At 38.7% G+C, this 22,575-nt stretch overlaps 2 protein-coding genes and 1 long non-coding RNA gene across 3 annotated transcripts in view; 2 read left to right on the top strand and 1 right to left on the bottom strand.

The window, feature by feature from the left end:
- The window catches only part of LOC118494134, an 87,252-nt gene extending 69,315 nt beyond the window's left edge, over positions 1-17,937 (top strand). Inside the window, exon 2 of the long non-coding RNA XR_004896197.1 lies at positions 17,776-17,937. This is a non-coding gene — a long non-coding RNA (uncharacterized LOC118494134). The remainder of the gene's footprint in view (positions 1-17,775) is intronic.
- Positions 1-22,575, top strand: part of LOC116049982 (keratin, type I cytoskeletal 13-like) — a 511,520-nt gene that overhangs the window by 194,188 nt on the left and 294,757 nt on the right. The window lies entirely within an intron of this gene.
- Positions 1-22,575, bottom strand: part of LOC116050016 (NACHT, LRR and PYD domains-containing protein 3-like) — a 271,266-nt gene that overhangs the window by 120,309 nt on the left and 128,382 nt on the right. The gene's annotated exons all lie outside the window — the stretch shown is intronic.

Below are 22,575 nucleotides of genomic sequence, written 5' to 3'. Positions count from 1 at the left end.
TTATTTTTTAAAAAAATTTTATTTAGTAATTATATCTTTCATAATTCAAACAATGCTTGGCTGGAAGTTTTAATTCTTTGATTTTCTTTTACTGCTAATAGCGCATTTGCTGCTCGATCTGACCATAGTCCTGAAGTAACAATGCTGTTATGAATACACAAATGATATGTTACATGTGTGATTTCTGTCTGATGTAGGCTATTCCCATGGATAGCCTACATCAGACAGACTATATCCACATGTATCCTGATGAGTATGATTGTATGAAAACAGACATTTCAAACAGCTCTTATCATGGCAGACACTTAACTACTTCCAGGTCATTTCACTCTGTTAGGAACCTTCCTAAACAAAAAGTACTATTGGACCGCAGCCTTGATGATTCAAAAGAAGAAACCAGAGAAGCTGCAGAAATCAGCTGGAGGAGGTGGAGTTACTCACTGGGACCACTGTCTGATCTGCTTTTCCTCCTCTCTTTTATTCCTCATCTCTTTCTATCCTCCCATCATCTTCTCCTCCCTCTTTTCTGTAAACTGTTTTCCTCCTCATCTTATCCTCCCTCCCTCTCCTCTGTCCCTCCTCCCTCATCTTCTGTAAACTGTTTCATTCCTCTCTCCTGCATCCCTCTCTCCTCCTCCTCCCTCATCTTCTGTAAACTAGTTTCATTCCTCTCTCCTGCATGCCTCCTCCCTCTCTCCTCCCCTCTCACCTTCCCCTCCCATCCTTCTGTAAACTGGTTTTCCTTCGTTCCACCAATGACTGAAGTCAACTCACCATTAGACTTTAATTTGGACTTGAGTTGTTTTTCCAGCGAAGACTTGAAGCCAAGGTTATAATTGTTAACGAAAACGAACGAAATAACGAAAACTAAGTGGGAAAAAACATTGTCGTTAACTGCATTAAAATAAAAACGAGGCATTACAAAAAAACGATAACTAAACTAAAACTGTAATGGCCATTTGTAAAACAAATTAAAATAAAATAAAATAATCGAGTAAATGTCCTTAGCTTTCGTCTATGTCGATCTTTCATAGAGCAAATAACGTTATATCTCTCCGACCATGACATTTCCTGTAGACATGTATAGTTTCTGACTGGGAACCCAGAAATTCCGACATTCCACGTCAAATTGAACACAACATGTCCGTGGCTCCATGCCATCATAGTGGTACCGAAAGTCGGAAGAAAGCGGCAGTCATATTTCATTATGACTGTGTCAGATAAAAGCACCTTGCAGTGGAAGGTGGTAAAATATGTGGCCAATTTATTACAGGTAAAAATCCCACAAATTTGAAAGTACATTTGAGAAGCGCACACAAGCTAGGAGGCTAACCTAGCTTACCTTAACAAGGTAAAGAAGAACGCAAAGCCCCCGTTCCCCGAAACAGAAGCTAACCTCGTTATCATTACGGGCATGGATGTATTGATACAGGGCATGGATGTATGGATACAGGGCATGGATGTATGGATACAACGTGGCCAGCTGCAGCATGACATAGAACACAACTGGAAGACTTTCATCGGCAACCTGACAGCTGCTGGTTAGTAAATACGCAGGAACACCAAAAGCATGAGGAAGCGTGGGTTAATATGTGGATTGATACTGGGATGTCTACACAACTGTGTGACTCGATTGACTTCAAAAAGTTTGCCACTTTACTCGAACCAAAGTTGAAAACACCTGTTCACGTATGTCTTCTTTAGTCTGTTGGCTGTTTAGGTTTTTCCCTGGAACACTTCACTTACACATTTTACTGCGGCATCTTGTATAGACTGTTTACATAGTTATGACCATATGTAGGCTACATTTTATTTACTGGTGTTATTGTTGAATACATTGTGAATACATATTTCTAAAATTGTATGATGTTTTTGTTGAGTTATTATTACACTATACTTTTTCTGACCTTTTTGAATCCCCCGACAAATAACCCATATTACACAAAAAGACTAAAACTAAGACTAAAACTAATAAAAACTAAACCAAAACTAAGCATTTTCAAAAAATAAAAACTAAACTAAACTAGCAAACCCGCTATAAAAACTAATTAAAACTAAACTGAATTTGAAAACAAAAAGTCAAAACGAAATAAAAATAAAAACTAATGAAAAATGCAAAACTATAATAACCTTGCTTGAAGCACACGAGGAAACATGTTTTAAAATGTCGTGTCTCCTGCTCAGCTCCTCTTTAACACAGAAAAACCTGAAAAGTCCAAAAGAAAAAGTGTCTCAGACAGTTGAATTAAGAGAAGCTCGACTAAAACCTGCTGATTAATGAGCACCGTGAAAAGATCATGTTAAAAAAGAAGTTCCCATTAAATTAGAGTAAAATCTAAAACATTCTTCTACAGATAGTGGCTGTGGAGAAATCTACAGACAAAGTGGAATAAAATAAATGTTCTCTTCCAATAGTCTGAAAGAAGACATGTTATGGAAGATAAATAGCACAACATCTATAGATTGAAAAACTGTTTCTGCCTGAAGTGTAAAATAAACTTGACTTTAACAAGACGTCAGAAGAGATGATTTTACATGCTGATCCTATTAAGTGATCCCTGCTGAGTCCTAGTGCCCCACCCCCTGCTACCTTCCCCTCCACATCAATAAGAGTCCTGACAGACCCCAGATCAGACTCAACTCTTCTCCTTCATTCAAAGCTACACTTCATCTGGACTTCTCTCTGCCTGCTCACACAGGCAGCCATCTTGTTTCCCAGCTTTAAACAATCACACGTTCACCATTAATTCAACCGTTTCTCCAACCACAACAATGAAGGACGTCATCTCAACCAATCACAGCTCCACTTACTGAACTTTCAGCCATGAACTTCATCAGTGTGCAGCTCTCTTCTGTCCTCAGCAGGTCTGTGTAGAAAAGGAGCTTCAACTTCAACTTCCAGCAGACTAAGTGAAGTGACACCGTATCTTATCATTAACCAGAGTGTGTGTGTGTGTGTGTGTGTGTGTGTGTGTGTGTGTGTCTCCTCACTATACTATGAAAGTATGTATTCTGACTGGTTGGACCACTAGCGGAGCCAGAAAAAACTAATGTGGGTGTGCATCAGATAAACTCGGTGTGCCACATTTGATGACGTTCCAACTCCACATATACCGGTAGATTCTCTGTATGATGGCAAGTGGTTTGATTTACAATTACATTTTGGTGTCTAAATATTTGCTTCATTTGCATAAAGTTGTATCCAGGCTACTTTATGCAAATGAGGAGCGAGGGGCTCAGCTCGTCACCTCTCCTAAAACATAAGAAAATCTTTTAAACTGACTGTTGTTGATCTAAGATTCAGCAGCTGTAGCCTATTTCTCGCATAAAATGTTTTCAGTAAACTGACAAAACATGGTTTTTTCACGGAAGGGATCAGAACCAGAGCCGTTCAAAAAGTGGGCGCTTCCTGCTGAGCTTGTAACGTGAATCAATGAATAACTAGGGCTGTCAGCATTAACGCGTTAATCGCGATGGGATTAAGGGCTGAGCATAACGCGTTCATTTTTTTTAATCGCATACCGCCATTTATTAATTTATTTTACACTTCACTCGGCTTGGCGTCGTGCCTAACAGGCTGCTATTTTTACCCTTTGCTGCACCATTACTTATTATCAAGCTGTGACACATCCTCGTAACACACCCTGCTGCTGCAGGATGCAGGCATGATGGAGAAAGACAGCAGAAAACACAATTCTGAATGGCGCTTTTGATTTTCCAAAACTCCCGGACGGTTCGTAGACAAGTCGAAAGCCATATGCACATTGTGTAAAGCCGACTTAAAATATTACCGAAGCACGTCAAGCTTGAGCTACCACCTACGAGCTAAGCATAGTAGTACAGTTAACGTGACTGAGGAGAGTGCTACTCGCCGACGTGTGGATGAAATTAAATCCCAAAAAATTACTACCGGTCTTACAAAATGGGTGCCAACTAACTGCAGACCTGTCAGCATCGTAGAAGACTCGGGTCTTAAAGAAGTACTATGGTTGGCATGTTCTGACCCATCCCGAGGATGACAGTAGTTTCACCATATACAGCCTGTATGACACGGAGAAAGCAGCCACACTGGAACTGTTGCAAAGTGCAAACGCTGTCTCATTAACTGGTGATCACTGCACGTCAGTGAGTAATCAACATTTTTTAGGAGTTACTAAACACTATATTGACTCTGGTAAGGATAGGGATTTTTTCTTTTTTAGTTAGGTACTTGGAGGAATTGTGCAATAATGACAGATTCACACATTTTTCTTTTGTTTACAGTAAATAAATAATAAACAAATACAAATCTTAAAGTCAAGTTCATGAAGTAACTTTCCTTGCATTCATTTGATTCCCAGTCAAGATACACTGGTAAGAATTGCTTTCCATCGTTAATATGTACTTAAAAACTGTTCTGAAATGCAAAATAATAGAATTTTAATCATGTGATAAAACATGTGATTAATCGCGATTAACTATAGAAATTAGGGCTGAACGATTTTTGAAAATAATCTAATTGTGATTTTTTTCAAAAATATTGAGATTTAATATGCGATTATTTTTTAAGCTCTTTGTCTTCTGTATTATTCAATGAAGACAAACAATAATCATTGTATAGTATGAACAACATATACAACACAGATTAGATAGATTAAACAAACTGTTCTTTCCTGGAGGCCAGGCCTTGATGTGATGATGAAATCAGGTGATGTCATGAATTTATATGAATGACATCTTTTATTTAACTACTTCAGTCACAGTAGTATACTGAGCACTGACCAAGCCTGGTGTAAACATTCATATGAAAGTCAGAAACAAATCACACAAACTAAAGTGCAAATTGCAGAAATATAAAAACAAATATGTGGCTTTACCACACTTATTAGTATTTATTTATGATTTACTGTAATAAACATATGTAAACATGTAGATTGCACTTTTTAAACACTCTTTTGAACAGTCTTTGAACTTTCCTAGACAGTTAAATAAGTAAAAATATAGTATAAACAGTATATACAATGGTGTATTTTTTTACAGACCACACAGAGGAGCTGCCTCCAGCCCCTCCCTCCCCTCATGAAGTTGCATGCCGCGTGCATGACAGCATCAATGTTGCACTCAGAGACAGAGAGGCTATCGTTACGTTAGCAGTAGCATGCTGCTGCTGGTCTTGTCGTGGGATTAAAAGTACTAATAAAACTGTTGAAACAACGCAGCCACGCTGCTGTGAAAGCTCCCCGTAAGTCATTTATCAGAGTCTGGTTGTTACCCCTCCCCGCGACAGTCTCCTCCACTCCATATCTTTATACCGGAGCTAGCTAACTGGAGCTAACCGCTAATCAGAGCTAATCGTTGCTAACCGAGCCTTCAGTTCTGCGTGCCTGTATTCATTAACTGCATGTATGGACTCCAGCCCGAATAAAACCCTTCATTTTATTAAAATGGCTGTAAAAGTTTTAAACTACAACTCAGAGTTGTTTGAATGCTTTCTCTGCGGAGTGCAGACTGATTTGTCTCGCGAGTCACGTGACCAAATCGCAGCCTTTGCGATTAGGAAATCACCTTTTAACATATCGCGATATTATTGCAAATGCAATTAATCGTTCAGCACTAATAGAAATTCAGCGATTAATCGCGATTAAAAAAAATTACTCGTTTGATGCCCTAGTAGTAACACCAAATATTGATGTGATTTATATTTTTCTTTTGTTTGCTCTCTTTCCATTTTGTAATGATAAAAATAAACAATCATTATTTATATTTTTGAAAGCATCCTTAGTTTACAGCATTTTTTCACACCTGCCAAAGACTTTCGCACAGTAACAACACAAACCTAAGACAAAAGGAACAACCCATTTCTGAAGAAACCTACAATAAAGTCTCCAGAGAGCATTATTCACAGCAATGAAAATAGAAATTAAAGTGCCAGAGAATTGCATAAAGAGTTTACAGCCTCTTCTTTAGAAACTGTGTTGGGTCAACATGAACAAATACTGAACATCATAGATCAGCCATGTTTGTTACATCATCACATCACTGAATATATATTTAGTCTTCTGACCACAGTCAGCTCATCACCTCTTAGGGGTTCTTTTTTTGTAATTGACAGTTCAGCATATCACATACAGAGACATTTCCTGTTACAATACAAACCAAGTCTTAACCATGGACAGAACAAACAAACAAAATAAGTAATAATAAAAACTAATAATATACACATACATATATATATATATATATATATATATATATATATATATATATATATATATATATATATATACACACACATACACATATATATATGCATACACACATACACAAACATATACACATATATACATGAAATCAGTTACACAACAAGACTATAACAGCAGCTTTAGGGGCACATCAATATTGGAATAATTAGCAGAGTTGTTCATAATACAGGCTTATCAGTCAGTGTGATGTATGTCCAGAAACTATCCCATTCTGGTGCTTTATCTTTTTTTACAGTGTTTATCCTGTTTAGCATATGCTCATATGAAGCTGTTTTTATCATGGTGTTGGCCCATTCTTTGAATGCCGGGGTTTTAGGTGTTTTCCAGTGTTTAAGTATTGTCCTGGCAGCCACTGTAATGCCAACCATGATTACAGAGAACTCTTTACTTGATATGTTGTGTAATTGACTTCTGTCACCTAATAGACAGAGTCTTGGAGATATTGGTAGGTTTCTTCCGGCCCAGTTACCTAAATATTCCAAAATGATTCTCCTGAAGGGCTGGATAGTTGGGCATTCCCAAATACAGTGTAACAGAGTGCCTACTTCTTTATGACATTTCCAACACAAATTGTTATTCATTACTCCCATTCTGTATAATGTACGTGTCCAATAATATCTGTGTATTATTTTATATTCGGTGAATTTCCCTTTTACTTCCATTATGTATTTTCCATTGTCAGATACTATTTTCAACCAGTCCCTGTCCTCCATTATACATCCGAGGTCTTTCTCCCATATTACTTTTAGGTTATTACAGTCGTTGCTGAGCAGTTAGTTCGTTGTTTTATAGAATACGGAAGCTCGATGGCGCTCCTTGGGTAGTGTGAAGTAGTCCATGATGTGGTTTCCAACTGTGAACTGAATATTGGTGGTAATACAGCTCCTGATTTGTTGGTACTTCCAAAAATGTTCTTTCCCCTTGAGCTTGTATTTTCTGGATAAGTCCGAGTATGACACAAACAAGTCCTCTTCAAAAAGATCAGCAATGTTACATATACCATTATTATGCCATTTCTTCCAAAATACTGATGTCTTCCCAATTTTAATCATAGAGTTATGCCATAGAGAGGAGTAGGATTGCTTATGGTGTGACAGTTTAAACATTTTATGTATTTTAGTCCAAATTTCTTTGGAGTGTGACATGATAGGATTGAATAAGTCAGGTGAAGACTGGGAGAGTCTATCTAAAGGCAAAAATGGAAATGCCAACTTATTTTCAATAGCAACCCAATCTAATTTACAGTTTTTCTCAATTGCTTAAACACTATAACCAGGCTTTTGAACTACAATTTCAAAACCATAACGCCATTTTTCAAAAAGCACACCCATTTCACTAAACTATAAACACTATTCCCTGGTTTTGACACACGAGTCAGATTTGTTGAACTGTTACTGCAAAACTCTACACACAAATCCCTTAATTTCTCATTGCCTACACCATGTTGTCATTTAGAAAGCACAGCATTCAATATTGCTCACTCAAGTCAGCACAGCTGAAGCTCAATTAGCACACAATTACCCAGGGGGAAACACTACGAGTCAAAATTGATCACACACCAATCAGAATCACCAATAGATAGATAAAATGGCCAGAGTCAGTTCATTGAGTTTTGGAACAATGGATCCACAGAGAAATGACGGTCGAGGAGGGAGAGGGAGAGGAAGAGGGAGAGGAAGGGGAAGAGGACATGGTCGAGGAGTAGGAGGAGGAGAAGGAGGAGGACGTGGTGAAGGAGAAGGAGGAGGACGAGGACGTGGTGAAGGAGGAAGGCGAGGAGGGAGAGGAGGAAGACGTGGTGAAGGACGAGGTAGAAGAGGAGTAAGGGCAAGGAGACAAGCAGTCTCGGATGAAATTCGAGCCACTTTAGTGGACCATGTTCTCGTCCATGGTATGACCATGAGGGAGGTTGGGCAACGAGTCCAGCCTAATTTGAATCGCTTCACCGTCGCCTCCATCATCAGAACCTTCAGGGAGGAAAACAGGTAGGTGTACTTACAGTACAACTGCTCTGTACAGTAACTTTTGAGTGCTGTACTATGCTTCTGTAATACTAAATAAATCCATCAAATTTACAGTAATGCATGCTCCTATTTTTGTAGGATACAGAGACGACCATCTGGTGGTGGGAGGCTAAGGCTTTTGTCAGAGGAGCAAGAGAGGGAGCTTGTAAACATGGTCATTGCCAATAATGTAATCCGCCTGCGAGAAATTCAAAGGAGAGTGATTGAGGATAATAATCATTTTCAAGGAATAAATTCCATCAGCCTTTCCACAATTGATCGCATCCTCCGAAAGCATCGGTTCCGGATGAAACAGGTGTTTTGAACGAAACTCTGACAGGGTAAAAGACCAACGAGTGGAATATGTTCAGGTATGACTTTTGATATTGTATGAAGTATTGTGCACCATCACAGTATAGCAGTTTATGCTGCCATTTGTGCCCTCCTGAACTGTGCTTCAGGGTAGTGATATACTCTATTGTGTTTTGATGTGTTTTGCAGAGAATCTTTGAGATTGAAGGCTGGCCTGTTCCACCTGAAATTATCTTTGTGGATGAGGCTGGTTTCAACCTCACCAAAAGAAGGAGAAGGGGGAGGAATATAATCGGCCATCGGGCTATTGTAAATGTCCCTGGTCAGCGTGGAGGGAATGTCACGATGTGCGCCGCCATCAGCCAACGAGGGGTACTCCACCGCCATGCCAGTCTAGGACCCTATAATACTATGCTCCTTCTTGCATTCCTTGACGGTCTAAGAGAGCATATGTTCCAGCTGGACCACAGGGAACCAGCACAACCAGAGCACCCTCACTATGTTGTTGTTTGGGATAAGGTCAGCTTCCATCGCGCTGCTCTGGTTCGTGACTGGTTTACCGATAACCCAATATTTTCCAACCTCTTTCTGCCTGCATACTCTCCATTTCTTAACCCAATAGAGGAGTTTTTTTCGTCATGGCGGTGGAAAGTGTATGACCGAGAACCTTATATGTGTGTTCACCTCCTTCAGGCTATGGAAGAAGCCTGCCTAGACATATCAGTAGATGCGTGCCAGGGGTGGATCAGGCATGCAAGAGGATTTTATCCCCGCTGCCTAGCTAGGGCGAATATAGCCTGTGATGTGGACGAGATTCTCTGGCCTGACCCAGAGCAAAGACGGGATGCTGATGCAGAATAATTATATTTTTTTTAACTGTGTAGTACTGTAATACAGTAATGAATAAAATGTGCCAATGTAACCATTGGTTGTGTCTTGTGTTCATCTGAAAAGGTTTGTGGCAACATAACTTAACAGTTTTGGAAATGTTGTTTTGAATTTATTACACCAGTGTGTAAAACTAAGTTTTAGTGTGTATGTTGTGACGGCTTGTGTGTCCCGTCTGGGGTCAAAGTTTGGTTTTTCAGCAAGAGTTAATGGTTTTGATATAGTGCTTCATTTTGACCTGAAAATAGGATGTTTGGTGAATTGGGTGAGACGTTATGGATTTGTGTTTACTGTTTTGAGAATACGAGGCATAGTTTCAAGAAATGTGTTTAAGCAATCGAGAAAAACTGTATTATCTTTAGTCCAGTGCTTGGCTATTTTGGCCATTTCAAAGGCGATACGATACAATCTTGGGTCTGGCCATCCCACTGCCCTACAAAACAAAAAGGCAGTAACTGCATTTTTGGTCAAAAATGAGTTATTATCATTTTCATGACATTCAAGGCATCCTTTGTTATGTGACAAAACATCTTATCTCAAATGTGTGTCGTTTTGGAGAAAAATGGTAGTCGTTTGTGCAGTAACTGCAAAAAGCCCTAGTGAAACAAAGCATGAGTACAGTAACTGCAAAATAGGGGTAAAATATCAAATTAAATATGAGGATTGATATGTACAAAGAGTAAGCTAATATAAAGTAACAAAAACAGCCACATGTCCAATAATCTACCTACAACTACTTAGCTGGATGACAGGATAACTTGATAACAGCTTAGCAATGTGAGACTTTAAGCAGCCGTTTCAGCACCAGAACAGCTTCCGGGTGGAAAATATTGACCTAAAATGGTCAAATTAGTTTTGGTTTTGGTATATCCATGTTCAGGAAAACAAATGGTTCCAAATATTTCCAATACAGTGTATCTAACACACCCAGAGCCCAAGTTGTGGCAAAATAGTTTTTGGAGAATCTGTAGTTACTGCCTTTTTCCTTGGTATGGTGCCACGTTTTTGGTAAGTAATACAAAGCAAGAATACAGTAACTGCAAAATACGGGTAAAATATCAAATTAAATATGAGGATTGATATGTACAAATAATAAGCTAATATAAAGTAACAAAAACAGCCACATGTCCAATAATCTACCTACAACTACTTAGCTGGATGACAGGATAACTTTAAAGTCATTTTTCTCAGTTCTGCACTCTGCGTAGTTATTGCCTTTTTGCTTTGTAGGGCAGCCCAGTCCTCCTTTATCTCTAGGTGAGCACATTTTGCTAAGCTTAACTCTGGGCTTTTTGCCCTCCCACAAGAAGTCTTTAATTATTGTGTCGTATCGTTTAAAAATCTGAGGAGAAGTAGTAACTGGTACCATCATAAGTATGTAATTGAATTGTGGTGATATCACCATTTTTATAACGTTAACCTTTCCCCATAATGTAAACCTAATTTTACCCCATTTGTCTAAATTTGTTTTTATTTTTTGTAGTACTGTTTTAAAGTTTAATGCCGGTATGTCCTCAATATCCTGGCTTAGTTTTATTCCCAAATATTTCATCCCTTTTGGAACCCATTTAAACCCAAACTGTGACACTGAAGTTGAATTACATAATCCCGAAATAGGCATACCCTCTGACTTTGTCCAATTAATCTTGTATCCTGATCATTTGGAATATGATTTTATTGTGTCCATTAAGTGGGGTATCAAATTCAATGGGTCTTTTACCAGCATCAAAATGTCGTCCGCATACAATAGCAATTTGTGCTCTTTCCCACCTCCATCCACCCCCTTAATATTTCCATTCCTTCTTATACAAATAGCCAGAGGCTCCAATACAATATTGAACAATAATGGGGATAAAAGGCAGCCCTGGCGGGTTCCTCTAGTGAGGTTGAATAGGGGTGATATAAAACCATTGTTTATCACTGCTGCCTTTGGGCTTTTATATAATATTCTGATCCAGCTAATAAATGTTTGTCCGAATCCAAAATGTGATAAGGCTGAAAACAAAAATTCCCACTGAACCCGGTCGAATGCCTTCTCAGCATCAAGTGAGAGGGCAACGACCAGATCCGTTCCTGTCCTGTTGGACCACATCAAGTGTAAAAGTCTTCTCCTATTGTCTGTGGATGACCTATTTTTCATAAATCCCACTTGGTCAGGGTGTATGATGCTTGGTAATGCACTTTCCAGACGTAAGGCCAAAATCTTGGTTAAAATCTTGCAATCCAGGTTAATTAAACTCAGAGGTCTATAATTTGCAGGATCTGCTGTATCCCTGTCTTTTTTAGGTATTACGGATATCAAGGCCTCGTAGAATGTTGGAGGGAGAGATCCTAATGTGAATGCCTCATTATTACGCCTTTTAATATTGGTGCCAGGATGTCTATATATTGCTTATAATATTCCACCGGGAATCCATCCATGCCAGGTGCCTTCCCTGCTTTCATGCATGAAACAGCCTTCCTGATTTCAGTCTCTGTTATTGGGCTGTCCAGCCACTCAATCTGTTCGGTTGACAGTTTAGGCATATTGATGTTAGTAAAGAAGTCCGTCAATTCGTCGTGTTGGGGATTAATGTCCGATGTATATAATTCTTTATAGAACTGTTGTAGAACCCCATTTATTTCCTTTGTTGAGGAAACTAATGTATTGCCTTTTTTAATTGCTGGTATCACATTATGAGAGTATTGTTGCTTTAGTTGTCTAGCAAGTAGCTTGCCTGTTTTCTCACCCCCTTCATAGAATGTTGTCCCAAGCCTAAATAAAGCATATTCTACTTTTTTATTATAGATTTCCTGCAGCTGGAACTTAAGCTTACATAGATGTTGGTATAGCTTATCCGAAAAATGTTTTGATAGTTCCATTTCCTGATTTTTGATCACATTTTCCAATTCCATTAACTTTTTTGTGTACTCTTTTTTCTTATTAGATGATTGTGCTATCATTTTCCCTCTAATATAAGCCTTAGACGCCTCCTAACCATTGCTCTTGTATTAGTGGTGCCAGCATTGATTTCAAAGAAAGATTTAATGTCCGCCTTCAACAGGAGTGTAAAGTTCTCATCTTGTAATAAAGACGTATTCATTCTCCATCTACCTTTCTTCTTTACATCAGTGTTTAAGTCAATGCCGAGCTCCACCAGAGCATGGTCTGAGAGGGTGATTGCATTTATTTTATGTTATTTATAAGCCACACTGTCGTGCCCTCCAGGTGGTGGATACGTCCCTCTGCTTCTTCCAACCTTTCCTGTATCCCGTTCACTGTGACCTTCAGTTCAGAGGTTGTTTGTTTGATAGTTATTGTATCTGCGGCCACCCCCTGTAGCGTGGTACTCATTTTGGTGATTTTAGCAAAAAGATTATCCATGTTTGAGACTTTGTGATCGCTCTCTCGTGATGAGCTGAGAGTCTCCATGTCTTCGTTATGAGGTGGGCTTTTCCTGGTCGACATGCGGCTCGTTGTCGTCTTGTCTTTAAAGTACTTCGAAGTTGCCATAACGGTTCAAATAACCTCTCTCGGTGATTCAGAAGTTATTAGGAAGCTGCTATTACCAGAAAAGTATGGAGTATTGTGAGAAAAATTAAGTAAATATTGGTGGGCGAGCAGAGCTCTCCTATTGTGCCGCCATCTTGCTCAACGCACCCACATGACTCTCGGTTTAGTGGTTCTTACCTGTTTGTTGATGCAGGTACAGCAGCTCTGAGCTCTCAAACTTCGCGTCCACCCGGCCTCTCTCTGTCTGTCCAATCAGCATCACATCTCTGAGTTGTTTCTCTGAAATCACATGACCAGAGAAACCTATCAAACTGCAGTAACTGATTAACTTTTATAGAGATAAAGAACAATAAAGTTATCAGCAGTCTGTGATGACTGTTCTGCAGAAACAGGACACAGGAAACAACGACATGCAGCAAAGGGTGGGTTGGAGGTATACCCACAGCCACTGGGGTAAGGACTCATCCTTGGTACATGCGGCGCATCAGATTACTTTATTGATCCCCTCAGGGAAGTTACTTAGGTACAGTTACTCACAGTTAGACTCCAGGTAACAATACAAGTCAATACGTGTATAAAGTATAAAGTAACATAGCTACATTAAGACATAAATAAAACGTGAAGTAGACAGTAAGATTAGGTTAAAAAGATAGTTTCAGACATTACTCAGGTTATATTATTAGAGAATAGGTCCTCTCATGATGGATATCTAGTTCAAATTCAAAAGCCATCACTAGAAAGTGGCTGAAACCAGCATATTGACATTATTTATGATATTTTTAGGATGGAAAGAATTACTTTTTCTATTAGAAAGGACAGGTTTTCCATATTCCAAATTCCACATTTCTGGATTTGGAAAATATTGGATGTGAACCTGTTCTGTCAGATATGCCCTTTATAAATAATGCAATCTTACTACAGGGAATGAAAGATAATTTTATTGTTAGAAATAACCTTAAAACATGGAATCAAGTACGTAGACACTTTGGGATTAAAAATCAACTCTCTGTTCTGGCGCCTATTGTTTGCATCCTGATTTTGAATTGTCTTCTTTAGATGTGGCTTTTAAAACATTGAACGATGCTGGTATCTTTCAAATACAAGATCTCTTCTCAGATGGGATTTTAAAATCTTTCTCTCAACTCAGAACTGAATTCGAGCTCCCTCAAACACTATTTTTCCGTTATTTACAGCTTGGGAGCTACATCCATTCTATACCAACATATATGAGTGGCTTGAATACGAATCTGCTTGAAAAGATACTATTATAGGCTTCTTCTTTAAAGAAGAAAGTTTTAGGTTGTATAAATGTTTGTCAATATCCCTACGATCAATAGTCAAACTTCTTGGGGTGAAGATTTTGGGTCCCATCTGGATGAGGGGATGTGGAAAAGGATCTTGTTGAATGCAAAGAAAATGACATGTTCTAATAAATCCTATGAGACTCAATATAAGATTATCCACAGACTGCATGTTACCCCTGCTATTCCATGTAAATATGACCCTATGTGTGAAATGTAAAAATAGCTGTGGCACTAATGGACATTTAATGTGGTCATGTCCAAAAATCTCAAGTTCGGTCCAAAACGAGATTAAGAACATTTTTAGGTTTGATAATCCACTAAATCCGTACCATTTTGTACTGGGACTGGATGCCAGCTGTGATCGTAGGTACAGGTACATTCTTAGAGTTGCTTTGAATGTTGCACGCCTCACAATACTACATAAATGGTTAGACAAAGATCCTCCTCATATTACAATGTGGTATGAAAAATGTATGTCCATCTTGCCATAGGAGAGATTATCACATGTACTAAGAAATACGCTTGATGTTTTTGTAAGGAAATGGTCCCCATTAGAATTATACCTGAAAGAAGAATGGTCTAGAGCAGGGGTTTTCAATGATGCAAAGAATCGTTTATGAAAAGTTGTGGAAATAAAATGTCTTCAAAAGTTGTGGAAATAAAATGTCTTCAAATACAATATTAAAAAAATATTTACATTTTATCAGTTGTTATTGAGACTCATCATTGTCTGGGACACACAAAAGATGGCATGTACTGCAGAGGCGTGTGTGGGTTAGGGCAGGCAGACAGGATTTTGGGGAAGGGGGGGCTCGGCTGTCCTTACCTACTCTAAGGGGAGGATCACATTCACCCAATTTGAAAACCCCTGATATAGAGTAATATGTATAGGGTTAGGAATTTGAAAAGTGACTGAATAAGCACATGAAATATTTAATTTTGAACTGCAACTGCTAGTTTTATTTGACTTTACTCTCTTATTTTGATGTGACTGTCTGTTTATGTCTTGTATCACTTTGTGGTTCCTCGTATTGTCTCACATTAAAATAAAATCTTAGACAACAAAGAAAAGACAAGTTTGTGAAAAGATGGGAAAGGTGGACTAAGTACCTTTTTGTTTTTCTGGGTCAAAATTCAAAATTCAAATTTATTTTCAACGCTTTGGTCGACTTTGACACTTTTGTCACTTTTCCTGATGTTTTTGTCAATATCTTTAATGTTTTTGTTGTTTTTTTCCACGTTTTTGTCACTTTTTTAACGTTCATCAATCAATTCATTTTCAAATGCTTTAAGCCCCGATGTGCAGAGTCACCACCGCTCTCCTCTCACCATCACTGTCAGGCCGCTGGGAATAAAACACACTTCCTGTCAGAACTAACACTATTCACCAACACAGGTTGCAACATGTTTTAGTACTGCAACCTAACATACACAGCCAGCAGGTACACAGAGCCGGAGCAATACATTTCTTTCCTCCAAATCCACTCGTCTGTGCAAACATACTTGTCAATAAAAATAATTCAGATATATATTTAATGTATGTGAAAAACTGAGGATTGCAAAGGCTGACGATGACAATCTTTTCAGGACTTTTAGTAGATGTCATGACATGTAAGTAAAGCTAATTGGGTCATTGGTAGACTTTACAACCCTGAGTTAGGGGGGTGCAGTCTTATTTTGGCATTGGCAGAGACTGCTGAAATAAGAGAGGACCCCCGTAACACATTAAATACGTTAAATAGGAATCCAAATAGTTTTTATTGACAAGCATCTTGTCTACACAGACGAATGGATTTGGTGAAATAAAAAAGTCTTGCTGCCTCTTCACGTCGGGTGCAGTCATTTTTAATATACATAGAATAAAAAATCTACTCTTTTGATGGTCAAAAAACACAAACAATCACAAAACTGGAACAACTAGTTATTAGGGTTCGGGGAAAAAAATCGATACAGCAAAGTATCGCGATATTTTCTGTGGCGATACTGTATCGATACATAGAGACTGAATATTGATCTATTATTATATATGTGTTGGTCAGTTTGTCTGCTTGACAATCACATTTTGCAGCAATAAAACTGAAATGAGAAGAAACAGAAACATGTATCTTTTTAGATAAAATCAGATGTTGACAATGTTTCCTTTTGGGGACATCATTTGAAATTGGGAAAAATTTGAAGTTAGGCAAAAAGGTAATAAATTCTAATATATCGCAGGATATTGCAATATGTTTAAAACCACAATAACATCGTATTGTGACATAAGTCGTATCGTGAGGTGATTCCCACCCCGACTAGTTAATACATAGAACATTAATCAGCAACTATTTAGTTTATTTATTTTAATCAGTTAACTTAAAACAGTTTCATGAACATATTTGTTATAGTGTTTAACATGTTTTATTGTAATTTTCTCAAAACCATCAATGAGGTTAATTTGTGTTTTGTTGCTCATTTAGTCCAATCTTATTAATTTAATTCCACTTGAATTCATGTCATGGAAATGTATCTGTACCAAACTCTTGTGTAGTAAACTGGGTTTGGACGGCCCTGCTCTCCATGCTGAGTATTTAGAAACCTTACTCACCCTTGGTGTTGCTCTTTTATTTTGAAGGTAACTTCCCTGTTTCCTGTCCAGCCAGTGTGGCTAACTGTGGCTAGCTTGGTGCAGCTCTCCTTCAGCTCGCCCAACAGGTTCTCACACCCATCTCATAAAATATGGACGCTTGGTCAGGTGCCTTTGTCGTTCGTATTGACGCTAAAAGTCTCCTTTAGCGCTTTAAGGAAACACGCTTGGTCGGAACTAATGCCATCCCTTTTGACGCAGTTCTGTTAAGGAAAATGTCGTGGTTGGGCTTACGGTTCCGTGACACACGGGAAGAACGGGTCGGAAATAAAAAAACAACTATAGCAAGCGTGACAAGTGCGACACGAACCCCGATCTCCTGGGTGAAAGTCCTGTGTTTGACCCATCCACTACCCCATCCAACCTCCTTATTCACCCTTACATACTACTCACTAAATCCTATCTAACTGCTGCTCTCCCAGGTGCGTTACATAAACACGCTGAAAGACGCCTTTTTCGTTGCATCAGACGCTGACAGCCACTGTCCAAACGTCCTTATTTTACGAGTTCGGAATGAGAACGGGTTGGCTCGCCGCCATGAACAATGTTATTTTTCTCCAGAGACATTTCCAGGACAGGACACCGGGCAGCAGCCGGGACGTATCCACCGCTTGTTTGGTTAAGATGAATATCTTCTTCTCCCATTACGGTCCTGAATGATGCAAGATAAACACTGAAACATGTCTGTTTAGTTCCATCTCCCCCAACCAACCTCCATTATAAATCTAGCAGTATAATGTTGCTGGACTTACAGGCATGTGTAAAGGAAGAATTATGACCAAGAAAGTCATAAAAAATCAAGTCTAGGCACTCAAGGTTGGTTACAAAAAGTGATAAAAAGGCCTTTATTAAATAGGTCAAGACATTAAAAATACACCTCAGAGTGATTCTAGTTTGCAGGTGTGTATAGGTGAGAGCATGATATGCTCACCCTGACCTCCAGGGGGCAGAACACCACAAACCCAATACACAACACATGGTACAACATGGAGCACTTAGGCCCCCCCATCTTCAATCAAGCAAAATGCAGAGTACAGCCAGCAAAACATGGTAACATATACTTCTGTGTTTTAGAAACATATAAAGAGGATGTATGAATGACAAAAAAATTGTTAAACATGAATTTAAGGTTTTCTTATAAATCGTTGCTGCTTTCTGATTAATTCGTCATAGCTTTATAAAGAACACTTTTCACAGATAGAATCATAGTTTACATTATATAAAAACATACAAGATAATACATATTAAAAACTAAGTAACACAAAACAAAGTGATGTACAAGTAAAAAGTAATTCATGAAGAGCAGACAGACAGTTTAACTGCTGTACTTCCCCAGATGTTGTCTTTCTAATCTTTATTTTGTTTGTCAAAGAGGACACTATGCTGCCAGATCTAATGGATCCATACCCACATTGTTGTGTGACAGTATGAACAGAGATTGACGTCTGAGAGAATCTAGTGATTTCATTAAACAAAAGTCATTTTATCGGTTGGCTTGTTTTTAATCGACATCCAAAATCTGCAGAAACCTAAACAGTTGTGGAAGACTAAACAAGTGAAAGTTACGTATTTGGTGTGAAAAAGATCATAGAGATAGATGGGCTTGAATGTTTAAATTGACATGTGAGTTATTGGAACAAATGATTGATGTTTGGTCTGTAGAGTGTGATGGTGAACAGACTGAACTTTGATTTCAGCAGCTGATCTTCAGTCAGTGTTTCTGTCCACAGGAGAGACTCTCAGTCCTGCAGAGGACACAGAGACACTGAGGAACCAGAGGGGACCCTAAACCCAGGATAAAGAGGTTGAGTGAATGTGGTGTTGAAGGTGTGGAGGTGGATCAGTGAGTCAGAGGAGACTGTGTAGAAGGACAGAGAGCCAGCAGGACAGTCCACATACACTGCTACTCTGTTAGAGACAGAGCAGGAAGTGATAACTGTTTCTATCTTATTGTGCCAGACACAGTAACCATCATTATCAGAGCAGAACAGACTCCAGGACTGATCATTCCCTCCAACCAAACAGTCATAACTGTTTCCTCCCCTTCTGATTCCTCTGTAACTCACTGATATAGAAACCCTTCCTCTCCTCTCGACCTCCCAGTAACAGCGACCAGTCAGACCATTTCTACACAGCAGCTGAGGACAGGAGTCAAATCTGTCTGGATGATCAGGATATGACTGATCCTCCTCCACATTTGTCACCTTCCTGTTGTTGTCAGACAGATTGAGGTATCTGTGTACTGTGTTTGTGTCCAGTTCCAGTTCACAGACATCTGATGGAGAGAACAAGACACAATACAGCTGCAGGTTATCATCTGATGATTTATTAACAACTTTACTGATAATTACTGAAAGAAAATCATTTCAACTTTCATTTCATATTCAGCTGTGAATGATGTTTAACAAACTTTAACTTCAACAATTCATTCAGTTTATAAATACATCTGATGGTGATTTACAGATTTACAGTTGTGTAGACTGAAAACACACAATCACAACAAACTAGGTTTTATTATTAAGATTTTGTCTGTCAGCCTGTTTTCCATTTCCCCCTGATCACCTGCAGCTGGCTCTAAAACCATGTGTACGCTGGTCTGAAGTCAGTGTGACGTGCACACCTTCTGTTAATAGAAATACCAATTTATGTGTGAAAGTATTTGTGGTATTTGTGCGAATGTATCGCAAGTGCAGTATAATGATTCATATTTCATAGTTTGGTTGGTGAAGTGAGCTTTTTTAATTTCTTTTCATATATATTATGTGTTGCATTCTCGTTTTATTCTTGCTAATTAATGTGGTCTGGGAAGATTTATAAGGCTGAGTGCATGACCACTTTCTACAGAATATTGTTGTAAAAAGGCCTTAGTAACACTTGCTCTCTCTCCTGAGATGATCGACCAATCAGTGACGAGAGTCATTGTTTTGATCTCCTACCAATCACTCACGCTCAGGCAGGAGAAAGGCAGCTGTAAAATGGACTTTTCTTTATCTTTTCTTTCCAGTTTTCGGACTTGTTGAAGTGATGTGTGTAGCTCAGAACGTAAGTATAAACTATTCTGTAGCTTGCCAAACTGTCATGGGTTGTACTGCCTCGTCCTCTGTGTAAATGTTAAAACTACGTTAATTCATATTTCAATAAGTGTTCAGCTACTATGTGGATAGGTTTCGTCCGCGTTATGACGCTACATTCATTTGGAGATAGATATATTATCGCCTTGATAATATTGCTGTTGTTGTGTTTCTTATTGCATAGCTGATAGATTTGCAGACTGTTTGGTATTATTTGTGCAGCCACGTGTTGATATTCAGGTAGTGTTAGGGCAATTTGTTAGTAACGTACAATCACCAGTAAACAGACTAGCCCTGTGGAGCCATGTGCTCAGCTTTTAAAGGTGTATTCCACTGTTTGCACCATCATGGATATGTGTGCTGTTATAGATGTGGCTTATTCTTAGTTGTGTGACTGAGCAATATGTTACATTTATGTTAATTATTACTGAGAAATGAATGTAATTCTTGGTATTGTTACTTGTTATATGCTGGTGGCTATAACATTTAGTATGGTAAATAATGTTCATAGTAAGTCAGATGCTTTGCATTATTATTCTGCATATATTTCAGAACCACATCCAACTTCATATGTAACGCTTCATAGTTGACTTGTTCGAGTCATGAATAAATCTTCTCTGGTTCAAGTTCTTACCGGACACCCTACAGCGGGCCAGTATTTTCAGTAGCCAGTTTTTCAGTAGTTTTTACAATTGCCATAATGGCTTCGTATTGTGTTAAAGTATTAGCGGATGTGTTTGGTTTATGATGGCAGCTTTTGTAAATGTATAATAATTTGATATTAAGGTATTTTGAGCACTTTAGTTTGATATTAAGGTAAATTGAGTAACTTAGTTAATTTGTTCAGTTATGAATATGTATAATTGTATCCTAAGAATGTGAAGCATACTTATTGTTGGATTGTATGTTACATGTACTAACTTTGTGCTCCCATTTCTGTTTGCACAGCCTCAGGTTCACAGATTTAGTCTGAAGTGTATAAGTGTCCTGTGCATGGCTTTGCCTTCAACCGAACACAATAAAGTTCAGTAAACTGATACTGGGGTCCTGTCAAATGCATTCTGACTGATGTACCGAAGCTAATGTTCAGACATATATAAAGTACTAGAGACCCAGACTTGAGTAAAAGTTCAAGTGCTCTATCAAAAAAGCGACTTCAGTAGAAGTTTAAGTACTCCAGAAGAGCACCACACTTAAGTGGAAGTACTAAAGTATTCAACATTTATTATATATTTATGATATATATAGCCTAATATTACATTGTGATATTTTTCCCCTGCGATATATATTGCGGTATGAAAAAAGATGACTAATAAAAAATAATAAATCATTCTCGACTACTGGGGTGATTTTGTAGGGGAGTGCATCTATATAGAAAATAAAAATAAAAAAAGAACTTTTCTTATGTGAACCATTCTTTGATGAACTTTAATGCTTTACAAACACCAAAGCAAGTAAGCACTGTGAATTCTCTTCTGAAGTGATTTTGGAGAGGGAAATTATGTAGTTAAATACACTGGTTGACTGACATGACACAATTGTAGCCTATTCATATAATACTATCAATCCAGGTTAAGGTGAATGATATTAATAATGCATGAATATTGCTTCCTCTAAATTTCAGGTTGTGGTCGACTCGCAGGGCCTGCTTTGGTTGTTTGATAAATTGATCAACATAGATTGTGATTGGTGGTTTGCTGTTAATGCAGACCTGCATGTCGCACACTAACAACAAACTGTGTATCCAAGAACACTTCAGTCAGTGTAAATTACGTTATATCAGAAACAGACTGCTGTTGTAGATTAGTGTTACGTTTCCAGTGTCGCGGCTCCGAACTGTAACGTTAGATGGGACTTTTTCTTTAGGCTACCTATATTAGCTTTAGCCTGGCTGGTAGCAGCTTTCTGTGGTGAAAAATGGCTGGGAGATGTCGTGATAACATAAGGTTGTTGGTGTGAGTGTGATACTGGTATGTGCTTGGTCACAGGGTTCACCTTCAGGTACGTATGACTTCCGGTTGACTTCCTGTTTCCTGTTGTAGACAACGGCAGCTGCAGACTGCTTAACGCTTAACGTCCTGCAAGTTAAGTCCTCTACAGTGAAATACAGTCACTCTTTGCATCGTCTAGCTGTATATTAACCGGACCTGTCTGGCCGCAGTTTCTCCGTTGTTTGTAAAACTCTCCTCCGCTCCGTTAACCAACGTCTAGCTATTTGTTGTGCTAACGGCTAGTTAGCCTGTCTGCTAGCGGGGAGGTGACGTGGACCCCTTAGGATGTTTGCCTCCTTGGAATTCTTTTCTATATTTTGGCAGTAGTAACGGAGTATCCACAGCTTGCTAACACAAGCAGGAGCATCCGCAAGTGTTGACTTGTGAACTGCAAGTGAAGAAGAAGAAGAGGGATCGGTTTTGGAGAGGGCCTCCGTCAACGTTGCTACTAGCTAAACTAGCAAGCTACACGATGCCCCCCCTCAGCTGTACACCTGGCTGCGACTCGTGCCTCCTGTTCAGCCAGAAGATAGTGGAACTTGAAGCCAGAATAGCGACTCTCCACCAGATCAAGGTGAATGAACAGTTCCTTGACACCATTATCATTGGAAGTTCCCCTCACACACACACTAATGTCGGATGTTTTGA

The sequence above is a fragment of the Sander lucioperca genome, chromosome 21, assembly GCF_008315115.2.
Source record: "Sander lucioperca isolate FBNREF2018 chromosome 21, SLUC_FBN_1.2, whole genome shotgun sequence".
Lineage (NCBI taxonomy): Eukaryota > Metazoa > Chordata > Actinopteri > Perciformes > Percidae > Sander > Sander lucioperca.
Note: the sequence above shows the minus strand (reverse complement) of the source record. Positions and strands in the feature narration are given on the sequence as shown.